Source organism: Macaca mulatta, chromosome 8 (genome assembly GCF_049350105.2).
Source record: "Macaca mulatta isolate MMU2019108-1 chromosome 8, T2T-MMU8v2.0, whole genome shotgun sequence".
In the NCBI taxonomy this organism is placed as follows: Eukaryota; Metazoa; Chordata; class Mammalia; order Primates; family Cercopithecidae; genus Macaca; species Macaca mulatta.
The window spans coordinates 40819908-40847669 of NC_133413.1; the positions used below are offsets into that span (position 1 = coordinate 40819908).

Here is a 27762-nt window from a genome sequence, read left to right on the forward strand (position 1 = left end):
AGGGAAGATTCGAGAAGTGGGAATTTCAGGAAGTCGGGGAAATCTTTTTTGGTTGGGGGACAGTGTCTCGCTCTGTTTCCCAGGCTGGAGTACAGTGGAACCATCACAGCTCACTGCAGTCTCCAGCACCCAGGCTTAAGCCATCCTCCTGCCTCAGCCTCCTGAGTAGCTGAGACCACAGGTATGTGGCACCACATGCAGCTAATGTTTTAATTTTTTGTAGAGACAGGGTCTTGCTATGTTGCCCAGGCTGGTATCGAACCCTTGGGCTCAAGCAATCTGCCCACCTTGGCCTCCTAAAGTGCTGGAATTACTGGCATGAACCACCGTGCCTGCTCGGGGAAATCTTTTAACAGACAGTAGAATCAGTTTGAATATGAGCTGTTGAGAAATGGGGAAGTTGGTGGTTGAGAGAGCATCGAGCTGGGGGTTTGTGAAGGGAACAGAATAGGAATCAGTCTGACTAGACACTTGAGAGAAGTTTCCTTAGAATATGAAAATAATTTTGCAGAGGAATGTTTACACAAAAAACGATCTAAAGAAAAAACAGCTTACACACCAGAATCAAAATGTCACTTGATTCCCAGAGGGAATGAGCTCAGAAGTTAAAAAGAGAGGGATCCTTTCCAACTATTAAATGTATTTTTAAAGGCCCTTTTGGGTTTAAATTGGTTCCCGGAAGAATATAGGCCCTTATCCCAGGGGAGGTATCTTTGCAGATGCAAACAGAAGGGCCCAGAAGCTCACCATTTAGAATGGGGGTGGCGGGGGCAGAGGGCAGAGGGTAGGGAGGGCAACCAGAAATACTCCATCAATGGTGGTTTCAGCCAATAAATTCAGCCAGATTTTAAGATCAAGCAGAACTTCCTACTAGGGCTGCTTTTGTTTATCCTACTTCCCTGGCTGTTGGAGTTCGCAGGGAGTGATATCACTGGAAGAACTTTGAAAGCAGGTCCAAATTTTCTAAGGCACAACTTTCGGAATGGAAAACAGTTCTGCAAATTGGTTTGCAACAGTCATAAATAAACTGAGTGGGCAGTTTTAATAAGTGTGCTGCCTGAGCAGTGAAGGAAGTTGAAAATGCAACTGCGCAACTGCTAGCAGCTAGCTGGTCACTGCAAGAAAAGGGAAACAGGGTTCCCGATTCTCAGTCCAGTGCTTTTATTATAAACTTCATCCTATGGTCTGGAAGTCAACCTCGTAAGCAGAAAAATAGCTTCAGAAGTGAAGCTGACTTACATATGAAGTACAAAAAAGGATGCCTCGTCTTCCCAGGCACCACACAAAATCTGGACCTCTAAGCAACTTGTCACCATCTAAGGCCATCAAATCAAAAGGAAACAAGAAAGATGTTCCTACCTAGTTGAGGGGGAAGAAGGGGTTTGGGGGCCTGGGGCCTCAGGAGCTGACAGGTAGGCAACTCTTAAAGGTACTGTCATTTTGGGAAATTCTTACTTCTGTTTCTGCAAACCTCCAACTTCCTCCCCTTCCCCCAAGGCCCTATAGAGCATCCTTTGTTTACTCCTGGACACACTTTTGTCACTATGCCTTAGGACAGTGGTCAACAACCTTTAGCGGTCTCCAACCTTTCTGGCACCAGCGACCAGTTTCGTGGAAGACAATTTTTTCATGGACCAGGGGAGGCAGAGTGGGGAAGGTTTCAGGATGCAACTGTTCCACCTCTGATCATCAGGCATTGGTTAGATTCTCATAAGCAGCGTGCAACCTAGATCCCTGGCACATGCGGTTCACAGTAAGGTTTGTGCTTCTATGAGATTCCAATGCTGATGCTGATCTGACAGGAGGGGGAGCTCAGGCAATCATATGACGCTCACTTGCGGGCTGCTCACCTCCTGCCACGCGGCCCTGTTCCTAAGAGGCCAGTCCCTGGCTCAGGGGTTGGGGACCCCTGCTTTAGGACAACAAAAGCCAGGGGAGTTCATTTTACTGCAGGTGACTTAAAGGGAGCACTGGTCATCCCACCTACCCCCTCTCCATCCCTGCCTCTCATCTTTACCTGCAACCCACTCCTACGCAACTTTTTCACCTGTTGTTTTGTGTCCAGGAGTCTCCCGAGTGTTAGAGGCATTTGAATCAGAGCAACTCTGTCTTGAATAGGGGCTGGGTAAAATAAGGCTGAGACCTGCTGGGCTGCATTCCCAAGAGGTTAAGGCATTCTTAGTCACAGGATGAGATAGGAGGTCAGCACAAGATGCAGGTCATAAAGCCTTGCTGATAAAACAGGTTGCAGTAAAGAAGCTGGTCAAACCCCACCAAAATCAAGGTGGCCATGAGAGTGACCTCTGGTCGTCCTCACTGTTACACTCCCACCAGTGCCATGACGGTTTACGAATGCCATGGCAACGTCAGGAAGTTACCCAATATGGTCTAAAAAGGGGAGGCATAAATAATGTTTAGCATGCAATCAAGAAATAACCATAAAAATGGGCTCTGCCTATGGAGTAGCTGTTCTTTTATTCCTCTACTTTCTTAATAAACTTGCTTTCACTTTGCTGTATGGACTTAACTTGAATTCTTTCTTAAGAGAGATCCAAGAACCCTCTCTTGGGGCCTGGATCAGGACCCCTTTCCAGTAACACTAATAATGACTGAAGAAGTGTGTGGTCAGTTAGCACTGAGTCTTCAGCAGTCTCCATGTATCCAGCAAAACTTTACCAAGCTCCTTCCACAACCCCAGTGGCATGCTGAATATTAAGGATTCAGGAGACCCAGTCCCGGTTCCTCCACAGCCCCACATGGGAGTCTGAGAGCAAACCACCAATGCCACCAATGCAACAACTCTGGTCACAAGGGTTTGTTGGGGGTTCAAACTGTGGCCATGGCAGCCAGCAGAGGGGAGATAAGGGAGGTGTACTTTCCTTGGAGATATGGGGGTGGACAATCCTATGGGTAGGATGCAGGTGAGAGGGAATAGAAAAGACACTGTACATCCAGAAAAACCACGTGCAGAGGAAGGAGGCAAGAGAAGGCATGCTGGGATGTCAGGAGCAGCAGGAGGCAAGGTTGAAGAGCCAGGCATGGATCAAGCTGTGGAGGAACCGTGAGCCATTGTTACTGGGGGTGTCCTTGTTCTTGGAGTTCCCAAGATGGTGGTAGGCTGCTTCCAAGATGGCGGCAAGCCTCTTGTTCTCTGACCTGGGGTTCTTGGCCTCACGGATTCCAAGGAATGGAGTCTTGGACCATGCGGTGAGTGTTATAGCTCTATCAGAAACTGTGGGTCATGGGAGAGAACCATGGAACCCAGCAACTAGAGTTCAGCTCGTTTAGGATGAACCCGGGCACTTAAGCGTGCAGGAACAATGGCGAGTCTTTAGCCCAGTCCTGAGCGACAGTGGCTGCCTCGCTGGATCAGCAGCACAGCAGACACCCTGCCGGATCTGGAGGGGTGAACATTAGCAGCCAGTCTGCCATGGCAGCAAACAGCAGTGGTGGACAGCAAGCAAAAGCTCAGCTGGAGCGGTAACAAACATGGACCAGAAGAGTGTGTAGTTGCAAGATTTAATAGAGTGAAAACAGAGCTCCCTTAAAATGGGAGGGGACCCAAAGGGCGTTGCCATTCCTGGCTCGGATGCCTAGGTTTATATCCAGCTCATTGTCCCGCCCACTGTGCTCTCTGGCAATAGATGATTGGCCATTTCTTTACCTCCTGGTTTTAGCCTAATTAGCATTTTAGTGAGCTCTCTTTACTACCTGATTGGTCAGGTGTGAGCTAAGTTGCAAGCCCCGTGTTTAAAGGTGGATGCGGTCACCTTCCCAGCTAGGCTTAGGGATTCTTAGTTGGCCTAGGAAATCCAGCTAGTCCTGTCTCTCACCATCACAGGCATCTGAGCAGGAGGCTGGGATGATCCAGTTTCTGATTTAGAAAAATCACCTGGGGTCGGAGTGGGGAGAAGAGATGGGTGGAGAGGTGAGCAGAGATGGGTGGAGAGGTGAGCAGAGATGGGTAGAGAGGTGGGCAGAGATGGGTGGAGAGGTGGGTAGAGATGGGTGGAGAGGTGGGCAGAGACGGGTGGACAGATGAGCCTGTAGACAGATTAGATCAGGATCCCCAAGTGGTCTCTCAGCAACCTTTGTTCCACTTCCACAATGTCTAAGTTCTAGAGAAAGTGGGCCCTTGCTGAGATGGGGGCAGCAATCCTCTGAGAAGAATTCTCTGAGGGACCTCTCCATAGGTCTCTTTACACAGTTATGCGTCCATTTCCTGGACTTTTCTTAAGCCCCCCAAATAAAGTTCCAGGTAGGAGAACCTGAGACATTGCTAACACACCCTGGGGCAGCGGTTTTCAGATAGGGCCCCAGATCACTAGGAGTAGCAGCATTGCATGAGAACTTTAACATCTCATCTTCTTGAGACCTACTTTATAGCTATTGAACCAGAAACTCTGGGGCCCAGCTACAGTGGGTTTTGTTTTTGCTTTTTTTTTTAGAGACAGAGTCTCGCTCTGTTGCCCAGGCTGGGGTGCAGTCGTATGATCACGGCTCACTGTAGCCTCTAACTCTTGGGCTCAAATGATCCTCCTACCTCAGCCTCCCAAGTAGCTGGCACCACAGGGGCACCACCATACCCAGCATAGTGACAGGCTCTCATTTTACAGAGATGGGATCTCACTATGCTGCCCAGGCTGGTCTCAAATTCCTGGCCTTGAGTGATTCTCCCACCTCGGCCTCCCAAAGTGCTGAGATTACAGGCATGAGCCACTGTGCCCAGCCCCAGCTAGTGTTTTAACAAGTTCCAGGTGATTCTGATGCAAGGTTCAAGTTTGAGAACCACTACCTTGTGATAGCACAAACTCAGATGAGCTATATGGAGAACTGATCACCAGGCTCCCAAGATCCTGTTTTTGTTTTGTTTCTTTAAGAGAAAGAAAATCTTCAAGCCTAATCAAAGTCAGCACAAAGCAACTTAGATGTCCCATGTGCAGGCTGGGCATGGTGGTTCAAGCCTGTAATCCTAGCACCTTGGGAGGCTGAGGTGGGTGGATTGCTTGAACGCAGGAGTTCAAGACCAGCCTGGGCAATATAGTGAAACCCCATCTCTACAAAAACTACAAAAATTAGCCAGGCCCAGTGGTGGTGCATGCCTGTAGTCTCAGCTACTTGGGAGGCTGACGTGGGAGGATCACTTGAACCCAGGAGGTGGAGGTTGCAGTGAACTGAGATCGTGCCACTGCACTCCAGCCTGGGCAACAGAGCAAGACCCTGTCTCAAAAAAAAAAAAAAAAAAAAAAGAAAGGCTTTATTTGAGAGACATGGAATGATTATAATTACGATTTATTTGATAATCTAGCAAATTATTTTGTAAAACCTACTATTTGCACTGAACTTTCTGGGCAGAGGGAAGAAAGAAATAAAAAAGACACAGGGTTCTTTCCTCCAGTAGGATTTTGCCATCATCACATCATCAATCATCATCATCATTATCAATCATCATCATCAACATCATCATCAACATCAACATTATTATCATCAATCATCACCATCTTCAAAAAATATCTTTTAATGCTAATGATAGTCACTTACAAGAATCCACGACTGAAAATCCACAAGGGATTTCTGAGAACTCATTTTGTATCCAGCTCTGTTCCCTAAGGCTTCTGCCCACAACTGATTTGCTGTCTGGTTCAGTCAGAACTTGAACACAAGAAGAAATCAGTCACACAGGGCTGCAGATAATTGTGGGCTAAATGTTTCCAAGCTTAAGCAGGCCTTGTGGATTTGAGGGTCCTCTTCCAGCTTTATGCAGGTGGCCTTCATTTTCACTCCTTGCCCGAAGCCCTGTATTTTTCTTTTCTTTTTTTTTAATTCAAATAGTGGCAATCATGTGCTACAAGATAAACAAGGTGATGCCCTTTGCATCTCCCTACTCTCGTATCCATAGCAATTTCCCAGCCTATTTTTCAGAACCCCCCAAAGGAATTATTGGGCTGGCTGTGCATGGTGGCTCACACCTATAATCCCAGCACTTTAGGAGGCTGAGGCAGGTGGATCACCTGAGGTGAGGCGTTCAAGACCAGCCTGGCCAATACGGTGAAACCCCGTCTCTACTAAAAATACAAAATTAGCCAGGCATGGTGGCACACGCCTGCAATCCCAGCTACTTGGGAGGCTGAGGCAGGATAATCGCTTGAACCTGGAAGGCAGAGGTTGCAGTGAGCCAAGATTGCACCATTGCACCCCAACTTGGGTGACAGGGCAAGACTCTGTCTCAAAAAATAAAAATAAAAGAATATAAAAGGGATTATTAGGCCTAGCAGATCCCAAATACTGCCAGAATGAGGCCAGAATTTCCCAGGAATTGAGCTCCCACTCCCCACCCCGCAGGCATTGAGTCATGTGTCTCCAGGAGGAAGCATTTGGCTATACCTTTGGGGCTATCGAGGAAATCACGATGCCCAGTTGTCCACAGCTCTTAGGAATCTGAGCTTCTCCGGGTTTGTCCGTAGACATGGGGAGAGGAGTCTTTTGGTGCCCTGACTCTGAGAACTTTGACCTTTAATTGTGAAGTCCTGGGCCCCCATCATCTCTCTCCCAAAGGGAGTGTTTGAGGATATGGCAACCGCGGCATTAACAGATGATTCTAGGAAGAAGAGGAAAAGGCCTGTTCTATAAATAAATGTACTGTTCCTGAATGAGGCACTGTCCTCCTCCCTACTCCCACCCAATCACCCTTGTGACTCGTTCAGAGCAGAGCAGAGCAACTCCGAGCCAAGGATTAGTGCGATCACAAGGTCAACAATAGATACCCTCTCCATAAATACTCCTGGAGAGCTTTAGTCATTGACTAGGAGCCAGGAGTGGGGGAATAAGAAGGGTAGGGAGAGAGCTGGAAGCCTGTGGGGCTAGCTTGAAACATCTACAGTTGCTTGTTTGTTTGTTTAAAGATGCCCGACTTTCCTTCTGAATGTGAAAGTCTTTGGAGGACGTGGAGAAGGGAGGGGACATGGGCTTCAAGGAGGGGACACTGGGAGAGATGGACGATCCCTCGAAAAGGACTCTTGTTTTTAGGGTGGTTAGCTTTATCCTCAGAGCACAGATCTGCCCCCAAAATCTTTGTTAAAAGAAACCCAAGAGCTGGCTGGGTGCAGTGGCTCACGCCTATAATCCCAGCACTTTGGGAGGCCAAGGCAGGTGGATCACCTGAGGTCAGGAGTTCAAGACCAGCCTGGCCAATATGGTGATACCCCGTCTCTACTAAAATACAAAAATTAGTTAGGCGTGGTTGTGGGCACCTATAATCCCAGCTATTCGGAAGGCTGAGGCAGGAGAATGGCTTGAACCCAAGAACTGGAGGTTGTAGCGAACCAAGATCACTCCAGTTATACCACTTACACTCCAGCCTGGGTGACAGAGCAAGACTCCATCTCAAAAAAAAAAAAAAAAAAAAAGAAAAGAAAAGAAAAGAAAGAAACCCAAGAGCTGGTACCACCAGCAATTTTAGAATCTCTTTTGTTATATCTTCAGTAAGCAGGAAGAGAGAGCAAGGCTCCTGCATTGATCTAAAGCTGGGAAACAGTTTAATATCTAAGCTTTTTGAATATGAGGACCAATGAAGCCAAGTGATAATCTGTTGGAGGGGCCTGTTCTGCAGGTTCTGAGGACCCCGGGGATCTTCAAGTCCTCACTGTCTTTTTGGGCATGAACATTTGGGTGTTGCAGGCAGATAAAAGTGGTGAGGGAATGTGATCGAGAGATGGAAAGCTGCGTGTAGGAGCATGCTGCCCACCAGCACTGCACCTAAATAAAGAAGGCCACGATGTGCTGTGACAGTGCCACAGAACTGATAGTCTGCATTTTCACCAGGCAGAGGGGAGGACAGGGGGTGGGTCGGCTTTACTGTCACCAGCAGAGACAACTTCCAGAGCAGCTTGGATGAATCAGCTGGTGCACATGCACACTCAACATTTTAAAATATGGATGATGGGGCTGGCGAGGCGCCAACTCACAAAAGCTGACTGTTGGGTACATAATTTTTTGGACCCCGTGTGTCTAATTCCATCTTCAATTATTGATTATTTTGATCCCTTTCAAGTGAAACTTTAAGTGACTTATCTAAAGATAGGCTACTGCTAAGCTGATGTTAGAAGGAGGTAAAAACCTAAGTTATTTAAGATGATGTGGCTAATGTAAGCGGCTAATCAGAAAACAAATTAGCTAATTGGTTGTAGTCACAATGTTATTAACATCAGATGCTACTAACATCTTTGTTTTACCTTTTTAAAAAATTTTAAGAGACAGCGTCTCACTGTGCTGCCCAGGCTGGTCTTGAACTCCTGGCCTCAAGAGATCCTCCTGCCTTGGCCTCCCAAGTTGCTGAGATTATAGGCATGAGCCACTGTGTCTGGCTGTTTTTTTTTTTTTTTTAAATCAAAGTTTAGGGTGAGGCATGGTGGCTTACACTTGTAATCCCAGTGCTTTGGGAGGCCAAGGCAGGAGGATTGCTTAAGACTGGGAGTTGGAGACCAACCTGGGTAACATAGTGAGACCTCTATAGAAAATTTAAAAATTAGCGGGACCTGGTGGCTCACACCTTGTAGTTCCAGCTACCCAGGAGGCTGAGGCCAGAGGATCGCTGAGGCCCAGGAGTTCGAGGTTACAGTGAACTATGATTGCACCACTGCATTCCAGCCTGGGCAACAAGTGCAAGACCTTGTCTCAAAAATTAAAAAAATAAATAAAAATAAAACCAAGGCTTAGGTTCTGAGTTCCAGGGTGAATTTGTGTTTACAATTGATATTCAGAGCAAAAATTCACTGTCCCTTGGTCCCTATGTTGGAGAAAGGGCCTTAGGTAGACAGTAGATCTGACAAATGGCGCCATTTCTTATCCCCAGAAACGAAAAGCCACTGAATTAAATTCCTTATTTGTCTTTGGAGACACAGGTTCTACTTCTGCAGAAAAGATGAAAGAAGATTCTGGCCAAGCAAAGAATGTAAGAAACTCTTACGAGATTCAGAGGTCAAAAGCTAGCTAAACATAGCGGTAAAGGACTTTTTTGTGTGTGCACTTGGAGCTATGTGAAGATGGGCTCTACAAGAGGTGATAGTTAATCAATATTAATGCCTTGCTGTGATCTAAAAGGCTAAAACTTGCTAAGTCAGTCCAGTCACAGATATTTTGCACAAGATTACTATGTACAATGAACTCCTGCTCTGGAAACACCATGTCCTCTGTATTAGATTAGTGAGCCAAGACATAAATACATGGAAAGCTAAAAAAATAACAAAACAAAAAGTCAGCTGACATTTTTGACCATTAAGTAAGGAGAAACACTGACTTAACCTTCACCAAGAAGCTGCACTTTGGGCTGGGCGCCATGGCTCACCCCTGTAATCCTCCTACTTTAAGAGGCTGAGGAGGTGCTGGGCATGGTGGCTCACACCTGTAATCCCAACATTTTGGGAAGCCGAGGCAGGCCAGTTTACTTGAGGTCAGGAGTTCAAGACCAGCCTGGCCAACATGGAGAAACCATACCTCTACTAAAAATACAAAAGTTAGCCGGGCATGATGGTGGGCCCCTGTAATCCCAGCTACTCAAGAGGCTGAGGCATAAGAATCGCTTGAACTTGGGAGGTGGAAGTTGCAGTGAGCTGAGATCACACCACTGCACTTCAGCCTGGGCAACAAAGTAAGACTCTGTCTCAAAACAAACAAACAAACAAAAAAAACGTCGAGGAGGGAGGATCACTTGAGACCAGGAGTTTGAGACCAGCCTGGGCAGCATAGTGAGACCCTATCTCCACAAAAAGTAAAATTAAATTTAAAAAAAACAAAGGAAGTTGTCGTTTGCTTGATGCTTAAGACCAAATGAAATCACCACAATTAGGATTTATGAAAAGAAGGGCCATCACGGTTTATAGCTTGATTTAAAGTTTTCACATCTTTCTTCAGAAATTGGTCATGGTCACATCTCATCCGAGCTGCAACAAGCTGCCCTATTCTAAGTTGTGCTGCTTGTGACGCAGGCGCAGGCAATGACATCCACTTGGCAAAGCTTCTGAATCAGCTGTGTCCAGAGAGCAAGGGAACTTAGCACCGCTGGTCTTTGGCACGGGGAACACATCTGCCTTCATTTGTCCCCATCATGACTTTTTTCAGTAAGAACTCATGGAACAGTAATCAGTGACGGCAGTTCTCAAACCTGGAGAGCAGAAGTGCACAGACTGGCCTTAGATGTATTTCCCTGGCCACCTCTTCGCTACTCTGGGCCACTTCTGCCCCGCTTTCTTCTGAGAAGCAGATGCTGAAAAGGCAGGAAGGGCATTCATTCTGAAGGTGTTTCTCAGCGCACGGCAAGTCATTTGATAGACAGCAGAGAAACCACTTTGAGCACTTGGCAGGGTCATTTTCTGATTCTTTTTCTTTTTTTCGGTAACCCTTAACATCTGGTAAGTTTTGGATTCTCTTTTGCTTCATCCTCATTTGTGGCCCAGTCCATGATAAGCAGACTCAAGCTGGTAGGAGCCATGCATTGACCTTCAACATCAAGGTCAAGAGACCTTGAAAAACATCTGTAGCTTTTGCTGCCTGTAACGTACCGTCTAGTGCTTGATTATATAGCCCAAGTTTATCTTCTAATTATGTCTTGCCTATCAATGTGTCAATTAACAAACATCAGTTGGTGCCTTCTATGGACAGAGTCATGATTTCTGTTCCCTAGATGTAGGAAACAAGTTATTTACTTTTTTATTTCCTCCCACCTACACTCCACAGTGCAGAGCACTTACCCGGAAATTACTTGAAATTTTCAAATAGGGTCTCACTCTGTTGCCCAGGCTCCAATGCAGTGACAATCATGGCTCACTGCATCCTCAACCTCCTGGGCTCAAGCAATCCTCCCACCTCAGCTCCCTGAGTAGCTGGGACTACACGCACGCCATCACACCCAGCTAATTCTTAATTTTTTTTTTTTTTTTTTTGCTGGGGGGACAGGGTCTCATTCTGTTGCCAGGCTGGAGTGCAGTGGCACAATCTCGGCTCACTGCAACCTCCACCTTCCGGGTTCAAGTGATTCTCCTGCCTCAGCCTCCTGAGTAGCTAGGACTACAGGTACATGCCACCATGCCCAGCTAATTTTTGTATTTTTAGTAGAGATGGGGTTTCACCATGTTGGCAAGGATGGTCTTGATCTCCTGACCTCATGATCCACCTGCCTCGGCCTCCCAAAGTCCTGGGATTACAGGTGTGAGTCTCCGCACCCGGCCATTTTTAAATTTTTTTGTGGAGATGTGGTCTTGCTATGTTGCCCAGGCTCGTCTTGAACTCCTGGCCTGAAAAGTTCCTTCTACTTCAGCCTCCCAAATTGCTAGGATTACAGGTGCAAGCCACCAGGTCCAGCTTTAGCAGGAATTATGAAGTGACAGATTCTGTCTCTGACAGTCCTGCTTCAAGCAGCTAATGCATCCCCTGGTACCATCTGTGATTGGATGAGGACTGCGGAAATGGTGCGGACACTGTAGAATGATGAGAGGTGGCTAACAAGTCAATAGGCTTCAAAATAGCTTCCGCCCCATAGATATTTTTACTTGCTCAAACTCCTTCCAAGTTCCCTCCTTGCCAGTGGGGCTCAACGTGTGGATGTAGCTTATGCTGGGAATACTGGCAGCTCAAAGACAGAGATCTGCTATAAAGTCTCAACTGATATGTTCATTAAAATCCTCACATCTGTAATCCTAGCACTTTGGGAGGCCGAGGCAGGTGAATCACTAGGTCAGGAGTTCGAGACCAGCCTGGCCAACATGGTGAAACCCCCATCTCTACTAAAAATACCAAAAAAAAAAAAAAATTAGCTGGGTGTAGTGGCGGGTGCCTGTAATCCCACCTACTCAGGAGGCTGAGGCAGGAGAATCGCTTGAACCTGGGAGGTGGAAGTTGCAGTGAGCCGAGATCACGCCACTGCACTCCCGCCCGGGTGAGAGTAAGACTCCGTATCAAAAAAAAAAAAAAAACAAGAAATTCTCACTGAGCTTCAAGCATCTGGTTTCCTGCTCCTTTGGCAGAACTATCATGTGTAATCTAAATATGCAAAACGGGGGAAATCCGTTCTTTTTACACAATAAAGTACTCCAAGCTCTGTGCTCACTGGTAGGGAATAAATATGAGTAACAAAGGGTCATGTGTGAACAGGGAGAGATGCATGTAAACAGACACGTGCTGTCAAACATTGAGGATGCAGAGGAGGGAATCGTCCATTTAAAACAAATTTTTTTTTTTTTTGGGATGGGGGTCCCACTATGTTGCCTATGCTGGCCTCCAACCCCTGGGCCCTAGCTATTCTCCTCCCTCAGCCTGCCAAGTAACCGGGGTTACAGACATGAACCACCATGCCCTGTGGGAACAGTCCATTCTATCGCGGGGGCAGTGATTAGCAAAGATGAGGTGACATTTGACCTTTGGCTTGCAGGATGTGTAGATTTTTGTTTGATGATGGATGGTGTAGGAAATGCTGTACCCAGAGAAATGCATCCTGAGAAAAGTCATGGCAGAACCCACGAGGCAACCTGGGAGTCTCTTGGCATGGCCGGGCAAAGGGGATAAAGAGACACAGGGAAAAATAAGGATGGAGTGAAACATAGGGCAAGAACATTCAGGGCCTTGTAGGCCAAGCTAAGCAGTTTAGGTGTTAACAGCAGACAAACGGGAGCCACTGGAAATTTTTAAAACCCAGGGAGACATGATCATATACTTGTCCTGGAAAGATCAACCTTGAAGCCATGCTGAAGAAGGACTGAAGAGATAAGGAAGGCCCAGGGAGACAGGTCACCCCCCTGATTAGCACTTTTCAACAGCTTAAGGTAAAATTCAGACTTCTGGCAGGGCACAGTGGCTCACACCTGGAATCCCAGCCCTTTGGGAGGCCAGGTGGGTGGATCACTTGGGGCCAGGAGTTCAAGACCAGCCTGGGCAACATGGTGAAACTCCATCTCTACTAAAAAAAAAAAAAAAAAAAATTAGCCAGGTGTGGTGGTGCACACCTGTAATCCCAGCTACTCCGGAGGCTGAGGCATGAGAATCGCTTGAACCTGGGTGACAAAGTGAGACTCTGTCTCAAAAAAAAAAAAAAAAATATATATATATGTATGTGTGTGTGTGTGTGTGTGTGTGTGTGTGTGTGTGTGTATATATATATACATACACACACACACACACACACACACACACAAAGGCCAGGCGCAGTGGCTCACTCCTGTAATCCCAGCACTTTGGGAGGCCAAGGAGGGCGGATCACAAGGTCAAGAGATTAAGACCATCCTGGCCAACATGGTGAAACCCCGTTTCTACTAAAAATACAAAAATTAGCTGGGTGTGGTGGTGCGTGCCTGTAGTCCCAGCTACTCGGGAGGCTGAGGAAGGAGAATCGCTTGAACTCGGCAGGTGGAGGTTGCAGTAAGCTGAGATGGCACCACTGTACTCCAGCCTGGCGATGGAGCAACACTCTGTCTCAAAATAAATAAATAAATAAATAAATAGATAAATAACAAAAAAAGATCCAGACTTCTCATTGTTGCTCAGAAGGGCCCTGCCCACTTCTCCATGCCACCTGGTTCTGCTTTTCCTCTCAGAGCAACATGGCAGCCAAAGCCCCTCCAATATGGCAAGCTCTTTTCACCTCAGAGCCTTGCATTTGCTTGCTGTTTCTCTTTCTTGGAGTGTTTGTCTTTGAGCTCTCTCCGTGACTCTTTCTTCTTAAGTAGTTTCTCAGTCTCAATTTTAATTTCCCCTTCTTCAAGCAAACGGTACATTCTTCATATTACTCTAACACACTCCCATAAACATGGGATTCTTTTGTTTGATTATTGTCTTTTATACCCGCAAGCTTCACGAGGGAAGGACTCATTCCTATCTTATTCACCAACATGCCCCCAGAGCCTGAATGAGAGAATGACCCAAACAAGGACTAACATGAGCCTGAACTAAGATGAAGAGGAGCTGGGAGCAGGGAGGAGGAGATGGAAGGGGTGTAGGCAGTGGGAATCGATACGGCTCGATGACTAATTGGCTGTGGGTGGTGAGAGAGAAGGAGTGACAATGACATTTCGGTTCCTGGATTGAGTGACAGAGTGGAAGTTATGTCTTTATTATAGAGACAAGGAATGCAAGAGAGAGAAGTTTATGAGGCAAAGTCAATAAGATGAGTTTTAGGTATATTAGGTTTGGGGCATTCGGAGGTAGAAGACCAGCGTGGAATTCGATACGGGAATGTAGAGAGAAGTAGAAAGGCTCAAGCTGCAGACACGTACTCAGGAGCTGTCCACATGCACGATGATTGAAGTCAAAGGAAAGACATCCATCAAAGGAGGATGGAAAGAGTATGGGTGCAAAGGAGAGGAGACATGGGTGCAGTTTCTTTCTGAGAATGCATCTCTCTGATGGATACAAGGGACATTGAGCTGCAGGGACCTGCTGGCCTTCCCTGGGCCTCCTAAGGATAGCTTGCTCCCAGGCTGACTAGATGAGAACCCATCATGGCAGAGCTCAGAGAAGAGCATATAGAAAGCCAAGTGGGGGACATCTGCCCTTGCCTGTCCTTTCTGAGAAAAAGACAAAGGGTTTCAGTCACACTGGGACCAATCAAAGAATGACATCCAGGCCAAGTGCAGTGAGTCATGCCTGTAATTCCAGCACTTTGGGAGGCTGAGGCAGGAAGATTACTTAAGCTCAGAAGTGTGAGATCAGTCTGGGCAACCTAGTGAGAGCTCATCCCCACAAATATTTTTAAAAAATTAGCTGGGCATGGTATATGCACCTGTGGTCCCAGCTACTCTGGAGGCTGAGTGGGAGGATTGCATGAGCCCAGGAGGCGGAGGCGGCAGTGAGCTGTAATCATGCTACTGCACTCCAGCCTGGGCAACAGAGTAAGACCCTGTCTAAAAAAAAAAAAAATAATAATAATAATAATAATAATAATAATAATAGTAGTAATAAAACAGAGTAAGACCCTGTCTCGAAAAACAAAAAACAAACAAACAAACAAAAAGAAGGCATGATGTGCAGAACATCTTTTAACCTGCTGCACTGAACATGGGGATATGTGGGCAGGAATGTTATCAATACAGTTGGTGCGCTTGAGACCAAGAACCACATCCTCAGTCCAAACAATACTGTTTCCTTTCAGAAGTCTACTCTCTGTGAGAGTACATTCATACAGGTCCACTTATGGAGCGCCCTATTTTACCTGCTTATTTAAATAAGTTGTATTTCAAATAACAATAGGTTTAACTCTTTAATAGAGAAAGGAGAATATAAATAATAATCATCATCTTCTAAAACAATACTACAATGGGCTTTTTTTCCTCCTAGTTTTTTCCACCGACCATAGGCTTTATAGTCAAAATCACATGTATGTGTGTATGTATACAAAATGTATCTTGTGGCCAGGCATGGTGGCTCATGCTTGTAATCTCAGCACTTTGGGAGGCCGAGTGGATCATTTGAGTTCAGGAATTTGAGACTGGCCTGGCCAACACAGTGGAACCCCACCTCTACTAAAAAATACAAAAATTAGCCAGGTGTGGTTGCGGGTGCCTGTATTCCCAGCTACTCGAGAGGAGACTAAGGCAGGAGAGTGGCTTGAACCTGGGAGGTGGAGGTTGCAGTGAGCTGAGATCGTGCCACTGCACTTCAGCCTGGGCAACGAAGCAAGATGCTATCTCAAAAAATAATAATAAAATAAAATAAAATGTGTCTTGCTTTTTAAAAATAACCCAGATGACAACATACAATTTTTCAAAATTATTTTATTTTTATTATTATGGTACATCATAGTTATACATATTTATGGGGCACATATGATGTTTTCTATTTTAGAGATGGGATCTTGCTATGTTGTCCAGGCTGGTCTCAAACTCCTGGTCTCAAGTGATCCTCTTCCTTCAGCCTCCCAAGTAGATGGGACTGCAAGTGAGAGGCACTGTGCCTGGCATCTAGCTTTTTTTGGCGAAACATTATCTTGTAAGCAGTTTTTTCCATACAGCCTCAGCATTTTGATGACTGTATGATACTCTTTTTCCAATTGTTGAACATTTAGGACATTTCTAGTTGTTCTCTATTTTAAATATATATAATTATTTTAAAAGTCATCTATTAGTTTGCTAGGGCCACCATAACAAAGTACTATAGACCTAGGTGGCTTAGGCAACAGAATTTTTTTTCTCACTCTCTGGAGGCTGGAAATCCAAGATCAGGGTGGGTGCAGGGTTGGTTTCTGCCCAGGCTCCTCTCCTGGGCTTGCCATTGGCCACCTTCTCCCTGTGTCTGCACTGCCTTTCCTCTGTATTTGGGCATCCCTGGTGTTTCTTTGTGTATTCAAATTTCCTCTTCTTATATAAACACTGCTCAGATTGAATTAGGGCCCATTTTAATAGACTCTGTTTAACTTGTCATCTCTATAAAGGCTCTACTTCCAAATACAGTCAATTTTGAGTTACTGGGATTAGGGTTTTAACATGTGAATTGGGGGTTACGGGGAGGCATAATTCAGTCCCAGAACACATTATGTTTAATTTTTTCTCACTTGCAATTTTAGATCATTTTCTTTGGATAGATTTCCAGAGGGTAATCACTGGGCCAAATAAAAATATTTTAAGGCTCTTGAAAACTGCTTTTCCAAAGAATATAACAATTGGTACCACAGCAGCCTGATTAATTTTTTTTTTTTTTTAATAAGTAAATGGGCTGGGTGCGGTGGCTCACACCTGTAGTCTCAGCACTTTCAGAGGCCCAGGCGGGCGGATCACTTGAGGTTAGGAGTTTGGGACCAGCCTGGCTAACATGGCGAAACCCCGTCTTTATTAAAAATATGAAAATAAGCTGTGCGTGGTAGCGGGTGCCTGTAATGCCAGCTACTCGGGAGGGTGAGACAGGAGAATTGCTTGAACCTGGGAGGCGGAGGTTGCAGTGAGCTGAGATCATGCCACTGCACTCCAGCCTGGGCAACAGAGTGAGACTCTGTCTCAAAAAACAAGCAAGCAAGCAAGCAAGCAAACAAACAAACAAAAAACAAAGAAAAAAATATAACCAATTTTGTGAGCACCGCCTTCATCAAGAAAAGGGCAAGGAGAAACAAAGTCATGAAAAGCTTGAACTGAATCTGTCCCAGGGCACCAAAAATTCTGCTTCCTATGGAGGTCTTGGAAATGCCTTTTTTTTTTTTTTTCAAAGACAGGGTCTCACTCTGTCACCCAGGCTGGAATGCAGTGGTGCAGTCATAGCTCACTGCAGCCTCCAACTCCTAAGCTCAGGTGATCCTCCACCTCACTCTCCCAAGTAGATGGGAGTACAGGTGTGGAATCATGCCTGATTAACTTTTAAAATTTTTTGTAGAGTGGGAGTGTTGCTATAGTGCCCAGGTTGGCCTCAAACTCCTGGGCTCAAGCGATCCTCCCTTCTAGGCTGCCCAAAGCAGTCGGATTACAAGTGTGAGCTACCTTCCCTGGCTGTTGAAATGCATCTTTATTAAAAATCAAAATATAACCAGGAAACAGAAAGTGAGTATATGAATGGTGAAATTGTTACATATCCTATCTCATGCCATTCTTATTAGTTGAGTATTGTCTTTTACTAAAAAGCAACTCAAGCCAGCATCGACGACAACTTTTTTTTTCTTTTTGTTTTGAAACGGAGTTTCCCTCTTGTTGCCCAGGCAGGAGTGCAATGGTGCGATCTCGGCTCACTGCAACGTCTGCCCCCGGGGTTCAAGCGATTCTCCTGCCTCAGCCTCCCAAGTAGCTGGGATTACAGGCACCTACCACCATGCCCGGCTAACTTTTTGTATTTTTAGTAGAGACAGGGTTTCATCATGTTGGCCAGGCTGGTCTTGAACTCCTGACCTCAGGTGATCCACCCGCCTTGGCCTCCCAAAAGTATTGGAAGTGAGCCACTGCGCCTGGCCTAACAAGAGCTTTAAGTATGGCAACCTTGTATCTTTCAGGTGTAAAATTAACTCAGCATGATAATTCCTGGCCACTATCTACCTCACAGCTTCAAACAGTTTTTTCAAGAACTAGGCATGCAGAAATAAATGGTGGATTTTATTGAAACCTATAGGCATTTTTGAATGACATTGTTACCAGCCATTAATTGGTTCAGAACCTTTGTAAGTTTTATTTAACTTGAGCTGTCTTTTTTTTTACCATGCTTTTTTCAATGCATTGCTCAGTATTTTTTAAGTTTCATGAATGCATGTTCAGTTCATTAGATTCCATGACCGTGTAATATTTTGATGCAGTGTTTTGTAAATGAAGTTGCATTTTCAGAGCAGTTCTGTGTGTTCTGTGATACCATCTTTTCAAAGAGAAACCTTTAAAACCTTAAAAACAAAACTGCCCCAAACCATAGAAAACTCGTAAGTGTGCGGTCCTTTTTCTTGTTCTCATTTTTTTCCCTTTCCTTTTTCTTGTCAATAACAAACATTTACCAGAGTCTACAGATGCTAGCTAAGGAAGGGCTGAGACGGGGTGGAAATGGATCGGAGGCAGGTGTCCGGGGTGATTGAGGGTAGGGTGGTTACATCTACAGATCCTGGTTATATTTTAACTTTTAATAAAGATGCATTTCAACGGCCAGACAAGGTGGCTGCCACCTGTAATCTCACTGCTTTGGGCAGCCCAGGAGGGAGGATTTCAAACTCCCAGGAGTTTGAGGCTAGCTTGGGCAACAGGCTTTTTCAGAAAGGAAAAATCACGTGTCACCCGGAGGACCATGGGAGGGATCATGTGGGTGAGTTGGTGAGAAGGAAAATAATACACACACACACACACACACACACACACAAAGGGGTGGGGTGGAGGAGACAGGGAGAGGGAGGGAGGGGGGGGGGAGAGAGAGAGAGAGAGAGAGAGACTCAGAGTCTCTGAACTTGATAAGTTGTTAAAACTGTCTTTGAAACAGGAACTCGCCTTGGCTCCTGTGAACTGAAGAGCCCAGATCTCGCCCTCCTCTTTCTCGCAATCACCTTGCCTTTTAAAGCTGTTGCTGGAGGTAGTTTCCCCTGGCTAGGGAGGAGCTGCCTTGTTGTTCAGAGAGAGTCGTTCTTCCAAAACCAGGGGTGGGGTAAGTGGAGGCTGCAGACCCTCAAGGGATCCCTTTGGGACGGGGGAGGGAGGATTGGGGGGTGGGGATCCCTGGGAGGGATCTTGTCACTTTGGTTATCCTAAGAACTATATATTTTGAGGTGGGGATCCAAACTCCCCTTATATTAAGAAGAAAAGTTGGGGGTAGGGTGCAGACATTTTGCCAAATTACAGACGGAGCCGACTAGAACCAGAGCAATTCCCAAAGGAGGTCCTCCCACACCCACAGGAAGGCCGAAAAAAGGCTTGAAATTCAAATTATTTTTGGTGCTTGGGAGATGAGAGGGGGTGAGAGAGGGCAGCAGCAGTGAATGGGAACTGAAGGGGGAAGAAAAAACCAGAAGGCTTGGTTAGTATCATTCCAATGAAACAGGTCAGGAGAGCACCAAGGACTCTCAGACATGTAGTTGGACTTGGAATACTTTTATTATGTGTCTACAGGGTAGACTGTAAAGGAGAATATCCACACATTTTACATAAATGTAGTTTCTGCTGTAAAGAAACTGCTGCTCTCCCTCCTTTTTTTTTTAGCCTGTGTTTCTGGGATGACAGGACAGAGATGTCCTGTCTATTTCTCTCTGCACCTCTCAAACCGCTTACCTCACCCAAGTTTCCTCCAGGAGCCTTCTTCCCTTCATGAGCTTTGGCAGTTTTGTTGTTTTGTCTGCTTATATTTTGCTTTTAAGAAGGATGAAAAAAAGATAGTGGGGTGGGGTAGAAATGGAGCACCCTGTGAGAGGCGAGAAAGCAGTATGCCCATTTGAGAATTGGGTGGAGGGAAAGGGAAAAGACCTTTGGAAAAGAACTGTCTCCTTTTTATTTTTATTGATTTATTTTTTGAGGCAGGGTCTCACTCTGTCGCCCAGGCTGGAGTGTGGTGGTGTGATCTTGGCTCACTGCAACCTCCGCCTCCTGGGTTCATGCCATTCTCCTGCCTCAGGCCTCGAAGTAGCTGGGACTACAGGTGTGAGCCACCACGTCTGGCTGATTTTTTGATTTTTTGTAGGGACGGGTTTTCACCATGTTGCCCAGGGTGGTTTCAAACTCCTGTGCTCAAGCAATCCACCTGTCTCAGTTTCCCAAATTGTTGGGATTACAGGCGTAAGTCACCATGCCTGGCCTGCACACTTTTTAGGTATTAGTTTTTCTCATCTCTTTCATCTCTTCAAAAGAGCGACTTGGATTGCACAGGATGCCCAGGTAGATACTGGACACCCAGTTAAATTTGAATTTCAGACAAACAGCAAATGACTAAAAATCTGACATGAGGATTCTGTGCATTTGAGGCAGTTTTTTTTTTTATTTTTGAGATGGAGTTCTGCTCTTGTTGCTCTTGTCGGCGCCATCTCGGCTCACTGCAACTTCCACCTCTCGGGTTCAAGCAATTCTCCTGCCTCAGCCTCCCAAGTAGCTGGGATTACAGGCGTGTGCCACCACACTCGGCTAATTTTGTATTTTTAGTAGAGATGGGGTTTCACCATGTTGACCATGCTGGTCTCAAACTCCTGACCTCAGGTGATCTGCCCACCTTGGCCTTCCAAAGTGCTGGGATTACAGGCCTGAGACACCGCACCCAGCCCAAGGCGTTTCTAAATCACCTCTATAGGGGTGTTTAAACAGTGGGTACCCAGAGGGCACAGTTTTAAAGGAATCACTGTCTAGATCTCCCTGAGATGCAGTGAATGCCAGTTCGTACTGGCTTCTGTCTTCCCACTTCTCCTTTCCCAACAGCTCTCTCACTTCTAAAAGAGGAAAGAAAGACGTGGCCCTGGGTCGTAAAAACCTTCAGGGCCAAGACAAGGGACAATGAGAAATATCCGTGTTTGTGCTGAGACAGGAAAGCCTTTTCTAACAGATACAAATCCTTTCACAGGTTAAGCGGTTCCCAATTCATTGCTATCCATAAACTTTGGAGAAAAACCTAATTGAATTGTCCACAAACAGATCAATCATTAGAATATTTTTAAAGAATAAACTTTATTGGCCAGGCACGATGGCTCAAGCCTGTAATCCCAGCACTTTGGGAGGCTGAGGTAGGCGGATCACCTGAGGGCAGGGAGTTCAAGACCAGCCTGGCTTACATGGTGAAACCCCTTCTCTACAAAAATACAAAAATTAGCCAGGCTTGGTGGTGGGTGCCTGTAATCCCAGCTTCTTGGGAGGCCAACGCAGGAGAATTGCTTGAACGTGGAAGGCAGAGGTTGCAGTGAGCTGAGATCTTTCCACTGCACTTCAACCTGGGTGACAGAGTAAGACTCTGTCTCAAAAACAAACAAACAAGCAAAACTTTATTTTGTAGGGCAGTTTTGGGATTACAGCACAACTGGGTGGAAAGTAGAGAGTGTTCCCATTATACCCCCAACCCCACGCGTAAAAAGTCTCCCCACAGAATAATTTTTGAAGGAAAATCTCTAACATAATTGAATGATGTTACCAAATACGGCCTTACTGAAAAACAGATCTCAGGTTCCCTGGCAAAAGTGTTTTTAGTCATTCCAGGATCCCTTTTGAAGCCATAAGCCTTTCTGGGTTATGTCCCAGTTTTCTTGCCTCTCGTCAGCCCTGGACATTGTCATAACAAAAGTCCTTGCAGCCTCATCTGCGTATTAATGTGACCAAAGCTGCTCAGAGCTTACATTCGTAAAAACGAGAAATAGGGAAATTATTAGGGCCAGGCGCGGTGGCTCATACCTGTAATCCCACCACTTTGGGAGGCTGAGGCAGCTCTCACTTGAGGCCAGGAGTTCAAGGCCAGCCTGGCCCACATGGTGAACCCCTGTCTCTACTAAAAATGCAAAATTAGCTGGGTGTGGTGGCACATGCCTGTAATCCCAGCTACTTGGGAGGCTGAGGCAGGAAAATCGCTTGAACCCTGGAGGCGGAGGTTGCAGAGAGCCGAGATTGTGCCACTGCACTCCAGCCTGGGAGACAGAGTGAGACTCCATCTCAAAAAAAAAAAAGAAAAAGAAATAGGGGAAGTATTGACATTACATCCTGCTCATTATTGCAATAAGTAATATTAATTGATGAATATTTAACTTCTTTACATATACTTGTTTACTATAGATGTATGTATGCAAACATATAAACATACATATATTTAAAAATCCATTCTCATCTATCTCATTGAGACTAATTTCTAATGCTATTTTACTGTATTTTGTTTAACTATCAATAAACTATATTTTTATCTTGTTATTAATAATTGTAATGATGACTTAGTCTCAAAAACTGTTTTAACACTTACAGCCTTATGGACACAGGATGTTTTTTAACATTGTAAAATCAATTTACATATGCATTTTTGTTTCAGAAAATATGATAGGGCAATCAATAAAAGATGTTCAAGCATAAAAATAGCTGACATTTGGATACAATTCTTTAGGGAAAGTGGAATGGAAGTATAGTTCAAGGAAGAAAGGGATAGATTTAACATTTCTGGCTGTCAAAGAACTGCTTGTTCAATTTTAAAAATGAATGATAGTGTCATATTACTATGGTACTTAGATTCTATTGGACACCTTAAAAAGAGTGATATGACAGTTTTATTTCAAAATATCCCATGCTAACAACTGCAGAATACATCCCTTGTGAACACTTAAAGCTACGATTAAAAGTTATAGATGTCAAACTTTAAAGTGTGTGAAGAGATACATAGTTTTTCAGCATTTTAGGAGTTGTAGGTAAGGAAAAGTTTGAAAGCTATTGCTTTTTTTTTTTTTTTTGAGACAGAGTCTTGCTCTGTCACCCAGACTGTAGTGCAGGGGTGCAATCTCTGCCCACTGCAACCTCCACCTCCTGGGTTCATGCGATTCTCCTGCCTCAGCCTCCCGAGTAGCTGGGATTACAGGCACCCACCACCATGCCTGGCTAATTTTTTTATTTTTTTGATGGAAATGGGGTTTCACCATGTCGGCCAGGCTCGTTTTGAACTCGTGATCTCAGGTGATCCGCCTGCCTTGGCCTCCCAAAGTGCTGGGAGTACAGGCATGAGCCACCGTGCCTGGCCGAAGGCTGTTGCTTTCTACCATCCTCTTACTAACATTCCTGTTCACAACATAATACTTATATTTCCCAATCTTTTACAACCTGGAACAATAGAAACGGTGGACATAATTGTCCCTACAATTTCAGAGGATTCCTAGTCTGAAATTCTTTGTACTGCACTATGCCGCTCTTCTACTCTGAACTGGGTATTAGTTACAGGGTCACAGTACAGTACAAGGACTTAAATTGGAGAAACCAGAAATAAATCAGCCCCCAGACCTCCTGGATGTACTATTTCAAGAATATGCAGTTACATTTCGGAGGCCCCAATTTGACTCATGGTGCACTCAGGAACACATAATTACCAGCTGCATTCTAACAGACTTCTGCTGTAATGCTTGCTTCTGAATGTGATGCTTGCTACCATGATGTCACCTTCTGAAAACAGGGGACAGCCATGGCAGCATTTATGGCAACACATTGAAACTAACCAACCTTCATGTGCACCTTGCTCTGCTCTGGAGAGAAACTTTCTCGAATACCAGGTGAAGTTCTGGTAGAGTTTCTCCAAGTGTTGAAACTTTCTTCTCAAGGAAGGCAGAAAAATGGATGGAAGCAACCAAATGCCCAAAGAGCAGAGGAAGTGCTCATGGGGGCAGCTATGTGAGAGGGATTGTAGCAGTTGAGGTGGGAGAGGAATGAAGTGCTGCTCTTTAAGTCAGAACTAAAAACTGAATGTTAGCCCCCCAGGATTTAAGGATTGCCAGCCCCAGTGTGCAAAACTGGGCTTAGTCTGTGGAGTTCATAAATAGGGATGCCTCAGTTATCCAGGATCAAGAGGGATAAATGTTCACCATAAGTCCATAAGTTATATATATATATATATACACACACGTACACACACATATTGAGATAGGGTCTCCTCTGTCACCCAGACTGGAGTGCAATGGCACGATCATGGCTCACTGCAGCCTTGACCTCCTGAGCTCAGGTGTTTCTCCTGCCTCAGCCTTCTGAATACCTGGGACTACAGGTGCATGCCATCACGTCTGGATACATACACATATATATATGTGTGTGTGTATATATATATATATACACATATATATATATATATAATTTTTTTTTTTGAGACGGACAGAGTCTTGCTCTGTCGCCCAGGCTGAAGTGCAGTGGCACGATCTCGGCTCACTGCAACCTTTGCCTTCCAGGTTCAAGGAATTCTCCTGCCTCAGCCTCCCAGCTAGCTGGGACTACAGGTGCACACCACTAGGCCCGGCTAATTTTTTGTACTTTTAGTAGAGATGGAGTTTTGTCATGTTGGCCAGGCTGGTCTCAAACTCCTGGCCTCAAGTGATCTGGTCGTCTCGGCCTCCCAAAGTGCTGAGAGCATAGGCTTGAGCCACTGCGCCTGGCCCCAGCTAATTTTTGTTATTTGTTGTAGAGATGGGGTTTTGCCATGTTACCCAGGCTGGTCTCAAACTCCTGGACTCAAGCGATCCGCCTGCCTCGGCCTCCCAAAGTGCTGGGATTACGTGCATAAGCCACAGCGCCTGTCCTTAAGTGATTTAAAAAAAGAATAGATAACATCTATTCAAACAGAGAACACTCACAATAAATTTTTTGGCTTTAAAACTCTTTCTTGTCCAAACGCAGTGGCTCACGCCTGTAATCCCAGCACTTTGGGAGGCTGAGACAGGCGGATCACCTGAGGTCAGGAGTTCAAGACCAGCCTGACCAACATGGAGAAACCCTGTCTCTACTAAAAACACAAAATTAGCCGGGTGTGGTGGTGCAGGCCTGTAATGCTAGCTACTCGAGGAGGCTAAGGCAGGAGAATCGCTTGAACCCGGGAGGCAGAGGTTGCAGTGAGCTGAGATTTGTGCCATTGCACTCCAGCCTGGGCAACAAAAGTGAAACTCCATAAAAAAAAACAAAAAACCTCTTTCTTTAATTAAGCTTTGTATTTGGAGATAATTTTAGATTCACATGGAATTGTAATAAATAATTCAGAGGTACTGCATAGCCTTTCCCCCTTTTCCTGAATGGTAGTCTCTTGTAAATCATAGTGAGATGCCATAACCAAGATATTGACATTGAGTGAGCCAAGACACAGAACACTTCCATCAGCACAAGTAACCCTATGTTGTTCTTTTTTTTTTTTTTTTTTTGAGACGAAGTCTTGCTCTTCGCCCAGGCTGGAGTGCAGTGGTGCGATCTTGGCTCACTGCAAGCTCTGTCTCCCAGGTTCAGGCCATTCTTCTGCTTCAGCCTCCCAAGTAGCTGGGACTACAGGCTCCCGCCACCACACCCCGCTAATTTTTTGTATTTTTTTTAGTAGAGACGGGGTTTCGCCATGTTAGCCAGGATGGTCTCGATCTTCTGTCGCCCAGGCTGGAGTGCAGTGGCCGGATCTCCGCTCACTAAAAGCTCCGCCTCCCGGGTTCACGCCATTCTCCTGCCTCAGCCTCCGGAGCAGTTGGGACTACAGGCGCCCGCCACCTCGCCCGGCTAGTTTTTTGTATTTTTTAGCAGAGACGGGGTTTCACCTGGTTAGCCAGGATGGTCTCGATCTCCTGACCTCGTGATCCGCCCATCTCGGCCTCCCAAAGTGCTGGGATTCCAGGCTTGAGCCACAGCGCCCGGCCTGTGTTGTTCTTTTATAGCCACACATACTTCATACTTCCTTCCTTCCCACCATACCCACTTCTTTTTTTTTAGACAGAGCCTTGCTCTGTCACCCAGATTGGAGAGCAGTGGCCTGATCTCCGCTCACTGCAACCTCCGCTTCCCTGAGTCAAGCGATTCTCCTGCCTCAGCCTCTTGAGTAGCTGGGATTACAGGCGCGCGCTACCACGGCCAGCTAATTTTTGTGTTTTTTTAGTAGACACGGGGTTTCACCGCATTGGTCAGTCTGGTCTCAAACTCCTGACCTCGCGATTGGCCTGCCTCAGCTTCCCAAAGTGTTGGGATTACGGGCATGAGCCACCGTGTCCAGCGCATACCCTCTTCTTAATCTTTGACACTCACAAATCTGTTCTCCATTTCTATACTTTTATCATTTCAAAATGTTCTATAAATGGAATCATATAGTATGTAACCTTTTGTTTGGCTTTTTTTGCTTGGCATGATTCTCTGAAGATTCATCAGGTTGCTGTGTGTATCAATAGCTTGTTCCTTTTTATTGCTGAATAGTATTCCATGGTATGATGAACTACATTTTGTCTGATATTCACCAGCAGAAGGACATCTGGGTTGATTCCAGTTTTTGGCTATTATAAGTAAAGCTGCTATAAGCATTCCTGTATAGGTTTTGGTGTGAATACCGTAAGTCTTCATTTCTCTGGGATAAATGCCCAGAAGAGCAATTGCTGGGTCCTATGATAGTTGCATGTTTATTTTTATTTATTTACATTTACATTTATTTATCTATTTTACTGATAAGATCTTGCTCTGTCACCCAGGCAGGAGTGCAGTGGTGTCATCATGGCTCACTGCAGCCTCGAACTCCTGAGCTCAGGCAACCCTCCCTCCCCAGTCTCCCAGGTGGCTGGGACTACAGGCACATGTCACTGCGCCTGGCAAGTTTTTGTATTTTTCTTTGTAGAGACGGGGTTTTGCCATGTTGCCCAGGCTGGTCTCGAACTGCTGGACTCAAGCGATGTGCTTGCTTCAGCTTCTCAAAGTGCTGAGATTACAGGCGTGAGCCACTGCACCTGGCCTGTCACCCTTTTTCATTGTAGCCATGCTGATATGTGTGCAGGTATATCTCATTGTGGTTTTTCTCAGTGTGGTACAGTATTTTTAATTTGTACACTTTTTCCAGGCTTTTTATTTGTTAAGTCTTATGAACATTAATTAAAAACTTTTTTTATTAGGAAAAAGATACATAATGCACATGATGTAATATCTTAAAAACATAAAAGAGCACGAGAGAATCATTAAGGCTGCTCTTATCACCGCAGGGGTGATCTCCACTGCCATCCCCCCACCAGGCCACCCCTCCTACCAGCAAAACCACGTAGCACTTTCCACCTAAAACGAAGGCACTGATCACAGTTCAACCACATCTTACTCCAAGGTCATCCCCAGGAATGATGAAAATTGTCTTAAGCACATGTAACCTGTGGGAATGCTAGTTAACTTTTCAGCAATCCCATTTATGGGCATAGGAATGAACTGGATAAAACCATGCACTTGGCCGGGCGTGGTGGCTCACGTCTGTAATCCCAGCACTTTGAGAGGCTGAGGCTGGTGGATCACGAGGTCAGGAGTTCGAGACCAGCCTGACCAACATGGTGAAACCCCGTCTCCACTAAAAATACAAAAATTAGCCTGGTGTGGTGGCGCGTGCCTGTAATACCAGCTATTCAGGAGGCTGAGGCAGGAGAATCACTTGAACCCAGGAGGCATAGGTTGCGGTGAGCTGAGATTGCGCCATTGTACTCCAGCCTGGGTGACACAGCGAGACTCCGTCTCAAAAAAACAAAACCCATGCACTCCTCCACACCCTCTCACCCACTTCTCCAGTGATTCTTCCATTCTCCTGAGGTTTCTGATATGCTGAGGGCTACGAAACCATACTGCCAGGCTTTCTGAAATGAGATATGCAATTGGAATCAACAATCAAACCTAAGAAAAGCTCCCAGAACTTTGGTTAGCTACTCAGAGGCCCTTCTCGTCTCAC

General features: G+C 45.6%; 1 protein-coding gene across 2 annotated transcripts in view; it reads left to right on the forward strand.

The window, feature by feature from the left end:
* Positions 1–18825: 18825 nt before the first annotated feature.
* Positions 18826–27762, forward strand: part of PLEKHA2 (pleckstrin homology domain containing A2) — a 92155-nt gene continuing 83218 nt past the window's right edge. Inside the window, exon 1 of one of the 2 annotated variants that reach the window (XM_077943517.1) lies at positions 18826–19068. The gene's annotated coding sequence lies outside the window, so the exon portion shown is untranslated. The remainder of the gene's footprint in view (positions 19069–27762) is intronic. The other variant, XM_077943515.1, reaches the window with a different exon arrangement.